This window comes from Sebastes umbrosus, chromosome 7 (genome assembly GCF_015220745.1).
Source record: "Sebastes umbrosus isolate fSebUmb1 chromosome 7, fSebUmb1.pri, whole genome shotgun sequence".
NCBI lineage: Eukaryota > Metazoa > Chordata > Actinopteri > Perciformes > Sebastidae > Sebastes > Sebastes umbrosus.
Window position 1 is genome coordinate 164234 of NC_051275.1, and position 10302 is coordinate 174535.

At 34.2% G+C, this 10302-nt stretch overlaps 1 long non-coding RNA gene across 1 annotated transcript; it reads left to right on the top strand.

Moving 5' to 3' along the window:
• Positions 1-8435: 8435 nt before the first annotated feature.
• Positions 8436-9925, top strand: LOC119491014. Its single transcript, XR_005207520.1, has 2 exons — positions 8436-8613; positions 9764-9925. It is a non-coding gene; the product is annotated as an uncharacterized LOC119491014 (long non-coding RNA).
• The last annotated feature ends 377 nt before the right edge of the window (positions 9926-10302 follow it).

Below are 10302 nucleotides of genomic sequence, written 5' to 3' on the forward strand. Positions count from 1 at the left end.
TGTGTGTTGAGCAATACGAGTTGCATCCAACACATATTTACCTGGCCTGGGAGATACAATGATCAAGTATGTTATGACAATAATCTTTTTTAAAGTTATAAAGAAATACAGATCAATACCAGCCATATTCTTGAAAAGAAGCATTATTTTGAAGAAAAAAATATGTATGTTACAAATATCCAACTGATTAGTGATGTCAACTGTGAGTGTATTGTGGCAGCACGCTTCAATGTGTCTATCTACTAGCCTAATGTTCCAGAATGTGTAAAAACATCAAAGGACGATGTCATCATATCAAAGGACGATGACATTTCATCAAAGGACGATGACATCACTGTAATAAATGAAAAGACATGTATGAATATTCAAAATGACGTATGGAACACTATTTTTAAATGTGGCAGTGTTGCTGTGCAGCAGTGTCTGGTAACCGTTGTGAAGCTGTGTGTTGAGCAATGCGAATTGCATCCAACTCATATTTACCTGGCATTGGAGATACAATGATCAAGTATTTTATGACAATAATTTTTTTTAAAGTTAAAAATCAATACAGATTAATACCAGCCATATTCTTGAAAAGAAGCATTATTTTGAAGAAAAACATATGTATGTTACAAATATCCAACTGAGTAGAGAAGTCAACTGTGAGTGTATTGTGGCAGCACGCTTCAATGTGTCTATCCAAACTAGCCTAATGTTCCAGAATGTGTGAAAACATCAAAGGACGATGACATCACATCAATGGACGATGACATCACTGTAATACAGAAAAGGATATGTATGAATATTCAAAATGACGTATGTAAAACTAAATTTAAATGTCCAGAAAAGTGGCAGTGTTGATTTGCAGCAGTGTCTGATGTACGTTGTGACGCAATTTTTTGAGCAATGCGAGTCGCATCCAACTCATATTTACCTGGCATTGGAGATACAATGATCAAGTATTTTATGACAATAATTTTTTTTAAAGTTAAAAACCAATACAGATTAATACCAGCCATATTCTTGAAAAGAAGCATTATTTTGAAGAAAAAAATATGTATGTTACAAATATCCAACTGAGTATAGATGTCAATTGTGAGTATATTGTAGCAGCACGCCTCAAGTGTTTACCCAAACTAGCCTAATGTTCCAGAATGTGTGACAACATCAATGGCCGATAACATCACATCAAAGTACGATGACATCACATCAAAGGACGATGACATCACTGTAATACATAAAAGGATATGTATGAATATTCAAAATGAAGTATGGAAAACTAAATTTAAATGTCCAGAAAAGTGGCAGTGTTGCTGCGCAGCAGTGTCTGGTGACCGTTGTGAAGCTGTGTGTTGAGCAATGTGAGTTGCATCCAACACATATTTACCTGGCCTGGGAGATACAATGATCAAGTATGTTATGACAATAATCTTTTTTAAAGTTATAAAGAAATACAGATCAATACCAGCCATATTCTTGAAAAGAAGCATTATTTTAAAGAAAAATATATGTATGTTACTAATATCCAACTGAGTAGAGATTGTCAACTGTGAGAGTATTTTGGTGGCACGCTTCATTGTGTCTATCCAAACTAGCTTAATTTTCCAGAATGTGTGAAAACATCAAAGGACGATGACATCACATCAAAGGACGATGACATCACATCAAAGGACGATGACATCACTGTAATACTTAAAAGGATATGTATGAATATTCAAAATGACGTATGGAAAACTAAATTTAAATGTCCAGAAAAGTGGCAGTGTTGCTGCGCAGCAGTGTCTGGTGACCGTTGTGAAGCTGTGTGTTGAGCAATGCGAGTTGCATCCAACTCATATTTACCTGGCATTGGAGATACAATGATCAAGTATGTTATGACAATCATTTTTTTTAAAGTTATAAAGAAATCCAGATCAATACCAGCCATATTCTTGAAAAGAAGCATTATTTTGAAGAAAAATATATGTATGTTACAAATAACCAACTGAGTAGAGATTGTCAAATGTGAGTGTATTTTGGCGGCACGCTTCATTGTGTCTATCCAAACTAGCTTAATATTCCAGAATGTGTGAAAACATCAAAGGACGATGACATCACATCAAAGGACGATGACATCACTGTAATACATAAAAGGATATGTATGAATATTCAAAATGACGTATGGAAAACTAAATTTAAATGTCCAGAAAAGTTGGAAGTGTTGCTGTGCAGCAGTGTCTGATGTACATTGTGAAGCTGTGTGTTGAGCAATGCGAGTTGCATCCAACTCCTATTTACCTGACATGGGAGTTTAGATGATCAAGTATGTTATGACAATAATTTTTTTTAAAGTTAAAAACCAATACAGATTAATACCATCCATATTCTTGAAAAGAAGCATTATTTTGAAGAAAAAAATATGTATGTTACAAATATCCAACTGATTAGTGATGTCAACTGTGAGTGTATTGTGGCAGCACGCTTCAATGTGTCTATCTACTAGCCTAATGTTCCAGAATGTGTAAAAACATCAAAGGACGATGTCATCATATCAAAGGACGATGACATTTCATCAAAGGACGATGACATCACTGTAATAAATGAAAAGACATGTATGAATATTCAAAATGACGTATGGAAAACTATTTTTAAATGTGGCAGTGTTGCTGTGCAGCAGTGTCTGGTAACCGTTGTGAAGCTGTGTGTTGAGCAATGCGAGTTGCATCCAACTCATATTTACCTGGCATTGGAGATACAATGATCAAGTATTTTATGACCATAATTTTTTTTAAAGTTAAAAACCAATACAGATTAATACCAGCCATATTCTTGAAAAGAAGCATTATTTTGAAGAAAAAAATATGTATGTTACAAATATCCAACTGAGTAGAGATGTCAATTGTGAGTGTATTGTGGCAGCACGATTCAATGTGTCTATCCAAACTAGCCTAATGTTCCAGAATGTGTGATAACATCAAAGGACGATGACATCATATCAAAGGATGATGACATCACTGTAATACATAAAAGGATATGTATGAATATTCAAAATGACATATGGAAAACTAAATTTAAATGTCCAGAAAAGTGGCAGTGTTGGTGTTCAGCAGTGTCTGATGTACGTTGTGAAAATGTGTGTTGAGCAATGCGAGTTGCATCCAACTCATATTTACCTGGCATGGGAGATACAATGATCAAGTATGTTATGACAATCATTTTTTTAAAAATTATAAAGAAATACAGATCAATACCAGCCATATTCTTGAAAAGAAGCATTATTTTGAAGAAACAAATATGTATGTTACAAATATCCAACTGAGTAGAGATTGTCAACTGTGAGTGTATTTTAGCAGCATGCTTCAAATGTCTACCCAAACTAGCCTAATGTTCCAGAATGTGTGAAAACATCTAAGGACAATGTCATCACATCAAAGGACGATGACATCTCATCAAAGGAGGATGACATCACATCAAAGGACGATGACATCACTGTAATACATAAAAGGATATGTATGAATATTCAAAATGACGTATGGAAAACTAAATTTAAATGTCCAGAAAAGTGGCAGTGTTGCTGTGCAGCAGTGTCTGATGTACGTTGTGAAGCTGTGTGTTTACCAATGCGAGTCGTATCAAAATCATATTTACCTGGCATTGGAGATACAATGATCAAGTATTTTATGACATTAATTTTTTTTAAAGTTAAAAACAAATACAGATTAATACCATCCATATTCTTGAAAAGAAACATTATTTTGAAGAAAAAAATATGTATGTTACAAATATCCAACTGAGTAGAGATTGTCAACTGTGAGTGTATTGTGGCAGCACGCTTCAATGTGTCTATCCAAACTAGCCTAATGATCCAGAATGTGTGAAAACATCAAAGGACGATGACATCACATCAAAGGACGATGACATCACATCAAGGGATGAAGACATCACATCAAAGGACGATGACATCACTGTAATACATAAAACTATATGTATGAATATTCTAAACGACGTATGGAAAACTAAATTTAAATGTGCAGAAAAGTTGGCAGTGTTGCTGTGCAGCAGTGTCTGATGTACGTTGTGAAGCTGTGTGTTGAGCAATGCGAGTTGCATCCAACTCATATTTACCTGGCATTGGAGATACAATGATCAAGCATGTTATGACAATCATTTTTTTAAAGTTATAAAGAAATATAGATCAATACCAGCCATATTCTAGAAAAGAAGCATTATTTTGAAGAAAACAATATGTATGTTAGAAATATCCAACTGAGTAGAGATTGTCAACTGTGAGTGTATTGTGGCATGACACTTCAATGTGTCTATCCAAACTAGCCTAATGATCCAGAATGTGTGAAAACATCAAAGGGCGATGACATCACATCAATGGACCATGACATCACTGTAATACAGAAAAGGATATGTATGAATATTCAAAATGACGTATGTAAAACTAAATTTAAATGTCCAGAAAAGTGGCAGTGTTGCTTTGCAGCAGTGTCTGATGTACGTTGTGAAGCAATTTTTTGAGCAATGCGAGTCGCATCCAACTCATATTTACCTGGCATTGGAGATACAATGATCAAGTATTTTATGACAATAATTTTTTTTAAAGTTAAAAACCAATACAGATTAATACCAGCCATATTCTTGAAAAGAAGCATTATTTTGAAGAAAAAAATATGTATGTTACAAATATCCAACTGAGTAGAGATGTCAACTGTGAGTGTATTGTGGCAGCACGATTCAATGTGTCTATCCAAACTAGCCTAATGTTCCAGAATGTGTGATAACATCAAAGGACGATGACATCATATCAAAGGATGATGACATCACTGTAATACATAAAAGGATATGTATGAATATTCAAAATGACATATGGAAAACTAAATTTAAATGTCCAGAAAAGTGGCAGTGTTGGTGTTCAGCAGTGTCTGATGTACGTTGTGAAAATGTGTGTTGAGCAATGCGAGTTGCATCCAACTCATATTTACCTGGCATGGGAGATACAATGATCAAGTATGTTATGACAATCATTTTTTTAAAAATTATAAAGAAATACAGATCAATACCAGCCATATTCTTGAAAAGAAGCATTATTTTGAAGAAACAAATATGTATGTTACAAATATCCAACTGAGTAGAGATTGTCAACTGTGAGTGTATTTTAGCAGCATGCTTCAAATGTCTACCCAAACTAGCCTAATGATCCAGAATGTGTGAAAACATCTAAGGACAATGTCATCACATCAAAGGACGATGACATCTCATCAAAGGAGGATGACATCACATCAAAGGACGATGACATCACTGTAATACATAAAAGGATATGTATGAATATTCAAAATGACGTATGGAAAACTAAATTTAAATGTCCAGAAAAGTGGCAGTGTTGCTGTGCAGCAGTGTCTGATGTACGTTGTGAAGCTGTGTGTTTACCAATGCGAGTCGTATCAAAATCATATTTACCTGGCATTGGAGATACAATGATCAAGTATTTTATGACATTAATTTTTTTTAAAGTTAAAAACAAATACAGATTAATACCATCCATATTCTTGAAAAGAAACATTATTTTGAAGAAAAAAATATGTATGTTACAAATATCCAACTGAGTAGAGATTGTCAACTGTGAGTGTATTGTGGCAGCACGCTTCAATGTGTCTATCCAAACTAGCCTAATGATCCAGAATGTGTGAAAACATCAAAGGACGATGACATCACATCAAAGGACGATGACATCACATCAAGGGATGAAGACATCACATCAAAGGACGATGACATCACTGTAATACATAAAACTATATGTATGAATATTCTAAATGACGTATGGAAAACTAAATTTAAATGTGCAGAAAAGTTGGCAGTGTTGCTGTGCAGCAGTGTCTGATGTACGTTGTGAAGCTGTGTGTTGAGCAATGCGAGTTGCATCCAACTCATATTTACCTGGCATTGGAGATACAATGATCAAGCATGTTATGACAATCATTTTTTTAAAGTTATAAAGAAATATAGATCAATACCAGCCATATTCTAGAAAAGAAGCATTATTTTGAAGAAAACAATATGTATGTTAGAAATATCCAACTGAGTAGAGATTGTCAACTGTGAGTGTATTGTGGCATGACACTTCAATGTGTCTATCCAAACTAGCCTAATGATCCAGAATGTGTGAAAACATCAAAGGGCGATGACATCACATCAATGGACCATGACATCACTGTAATACAGAAAAGGATATGTATGAATATTCAAAATGACGTATGTAAAACTAAATTTAAATGTCCAGAAAAGTGGCAGTGTTGCTTTGCAGCAGTGTCTGATGTACGTTGTGAAGCAATTTTTTGAGCAATGCGAGTCGCATCCAACTCATATTTACCTGGCATTGGAGATACAATGATCAAGTATTTTATGACAATAATTTTTTTTAAAGTTAAAAACCAATACAGATTAATACCAGCCATATTCTTGAAAAGAAGCATTATTTTGAAGAAAAAAATATGTATGTTACAAATATCCAACTGAGTAGAGATGTCAACTGTGAGTGTATTGTGGCAGCACGATTCAATGTGTCTATCCAAACTAGCCTAATGTTCCAGAATGTGTGATAACATCAAAGGACGATGACATCATATCAAAGGATGATGACATCACTGTAATACATAAAAGGATATGTATGAATATTCAAAATGACATATGGAAAACTAAATTTAAATGTCCAGAAAAGTGGCAGTGTTGGTGTTCAGCAGTGTCTGATGTACGTTGTGAAAATGTGTGTTGAGCAATGCGAGTTGCATCCAACTCATATTTACCTGGCATGGGAGATACAATGATCAAGTATGTTATGACAATCATTTTTTTAAAAATTATAAAGAAATACAGATCAATACCAGCCATATTCTTGAAAAGAAGCATTATTTTGAAGAAACAAATATGTATGTTACAAATATCCAACTGAGTAGAGATTGTCAACTGTGAGTGTATTTTAGCAGCATGCTTCAAATGTCTACCCAAACTAGCCTAATGATCCAGAATGTGTGAAAACATCTAAGGACAATGTCATCACATCAAAGGACGATGACATCTCATCAAAGGAGGATGACATCACATCAAAGGACGATGACATCACTGTAATACATAAAAGGATATGTATGAATATTCAAAATGACGTATGGAAAACTAAATTTAAATGTCCAGAAAAGTGGCAGTGTTGCTGTGCAGCAGTGTCTGATGTACGTTGTGAAGCTGTGTGTTTACCAATGCGAGTCGTATCAAAATCATATTTACCTGGCATTGGAGATACAATGATCAAGTATTTTATGACATTAATTTTTTTTAAAGTTAAAAACAAATACAGATTAATACCATCCATATTCTTGAAAAGAAACATTATTTTGAAGAAAAAAATATGTATGTTACAAATATCCAACTGAGTAGAGATTGTCAACTGTGAGTGTATTGTGGCAGCACGCTTCAATGTGTCTATCCAAACTAGCCTAATGATCCAGAATGTGTGAAAACATCAAAGGACGATGACATCACATCAAAGGACGATGACATCACATCAAGGGATGAAGACATCACATCAAAGGACGATGACATCACTGTAATACATAAAACTATATGTATGAATATTCTAAATGACGTATGGAAAACTAAATTTAAATGTGCAGAAAAGTTGGCAGTGTTGCTGTGCAGCAGTGTCTGATGTACGTTGTGAAGCTGTGTGTTGAGCAATGCGAGTTGCATCCAACTCATATTTACCTGGCATTGGAGATACAATGATCAAGCATGTTATGACAATCATTTTTTTAAAGTTATAAAGAAATATAGATCAATACCAGCCATATTCTAGAAAAGAAGCATTATTTTGAAGAAAACAATATGTATGTTAGAAATATCCAACTGAGTAGAGATTGTCAACTGTGAGTGTATTGTGGCATGACACTTCAATGTGTCTATCCAAACTAGCCTAATGATCCAGAATGTGTGAAAACATCAAAGGGCGATGACATCACATCAATGGACCATGACATCACTGTAATACAGAAAAGGATATGTATGAATATTCAAAATGACGTATGTAAAACTAAATTTAAATGTCCAGAAAAGTGGCAGTGTTGCTTTGCAGCAGTGTCTGATGTACGTTGTGAAGCAATTTTTTGAGCAATGCGAGTCGCATCCAACTCATATTTACCTGGCATTGGAGATACAATGATCAAGTATTTTATGACAATAATTTTTTTTAAAGTTAAAAACCAATACAGATTAATACCAGCCATATTCTTGAAAAGAAGCATTATTTTGAAGAAAAAAATATGTATGTTACAAATATCCAACTGAGTAGAGATGTCAACTGTGAGTGTATTGTGGCAGCACGATTCAATGTGTCTATCCAAACTAGCCTAATGTTCCAGAATGTGTGATAACATCAAAGGACGATGACATCATATCAAAGGATGATGACATCACTGTAATACATAAAAGGATATGTATGAATATTCAAAATGACATATGGAAAACTAAATTTAAATGTCCAGAAAAGTGGCAGTGTTGGTGTTCAGCAGTGTCTGATGTACGTTGTGAAAATGTGTGTTGAGCAATGCGAGTTGCATCCAACTCATATTTACCTGGCATGGGAGATACAATGATCAAGTATGTTATGACAATCATTTTTTTAAAAATTATAAAGAAATACAGATCAATACCAGCCATATTCTTGAAAAGAAGCATTATTTTGAAGAAACAAATATGTATGTTACAAATATCCAACTGAGTAGAGATTGTCAACTGTGAGTGTATTTTAGCAGCATGCTTCAAATGTCTACCCAAACTAGCCTAATGATCCAGAATGTGTGAAAACATCTAAGGACAATGTCATCACATCAAAGGACGATGACATCTCATCAAAGGAGGATGACATCACATCAAAGGACGATGACATCACTGTAATACATAAAAGGATATGTATGAATATTCAAAATGACGTATGGAAAACTAAATTTAAATGTCCAGAAAAGTGGCAGTGTTGCTGTGCAGCAGTGTCTGATGTACGTTGTGAAGCTGTGTGTTTACCAATGCGAGTCGTATCAAAATCATATTTACCTGGCATTGGAGATACAATGATCAAGTATTTTATGACATTAATTTTTTTTAAAGTTAAAAACAAATACAGATTAATACCATCCATATTCTTGAAAAGAAACATTATTTTGAAGAAAAAAATATGTATGTTACAAATATCCAACTGAGTAGAGATTGTCAACTGTGAGTGTATTGTGGCAGCACGCTTCAATGTGTCTATCCAAACTAGCCTAATGATCCAGAATGTGTGAAAACATCAAAGGACGATGACATCACATCAAAGGACGATGACATCACATCAAGGGATGAAGACATCACATCAAAGGACGATGACATCACTGTAATACATAAAACTATATGTATGAATATTCTAAATGACGTATGGAAAACTAAATTTAAATGTGCAGAAAAGTTGGCAGTGTTGCTGTGCAGCAGTGTCTGATGTACGTTGTGAAGCTGTGTGTTGAGCAATGCGAGTTGCATCCAACTTGTATCTCCAATGCCAGGTAAATACCTGGCATTGGAGATACAATGATCAAGCATGTTATGACAATCATTTTTTTAAAGTTATAAAGAAATATAGATCAATACCAGCCATATTCTAGAAAAGAAGCATTATTTTGAAGAAAACAATATGTATGTTAGAAATATCCAACTGAGTAGAGATTGTCAACTGTGAGTGTATTGTGGCATGACACTTCAATGTGTCTATCCAAACTAGCCTAATGATCCAGAATGTGTGAAAACATCAAAGGGCGATGACATCACATCAATGGACCATGACATCACATCAAGGGACGAAGACATCACATCAAGGGACGAAGACATCACATCAAAGGACGATGACATCACTGTAATACATCAAAGTATATGTATGAATATTTGAAATGACGTATGGAAAACTAAATATAAATTTCCAGAAAAGTGGCAGTGTTGCTATGCAGCAGTGTCTGATGTACGTTGTGACGCTTTGTATTTTATGATTTTTGACATGCCGCAGCATGACTTTTTATTTGTTTTTGACATGACTTGTATTCTATGATCTTCGACATGCCGCGGCATGACTTTTTATTTGTTTTTGAAATGACTTGTATTTTATGATTTTCGACATTTCGACGGCATGACTTTTTATTTGTTTTTGACATAACTTGTAATTTATCATTTTAGACATTTCGACGGCATGACTTTTTATTTGTTTTTGACATGACTTGTATTTTATGATTTTTGACATGCTGCAGCATGAATTTTTAATTGTTTTTG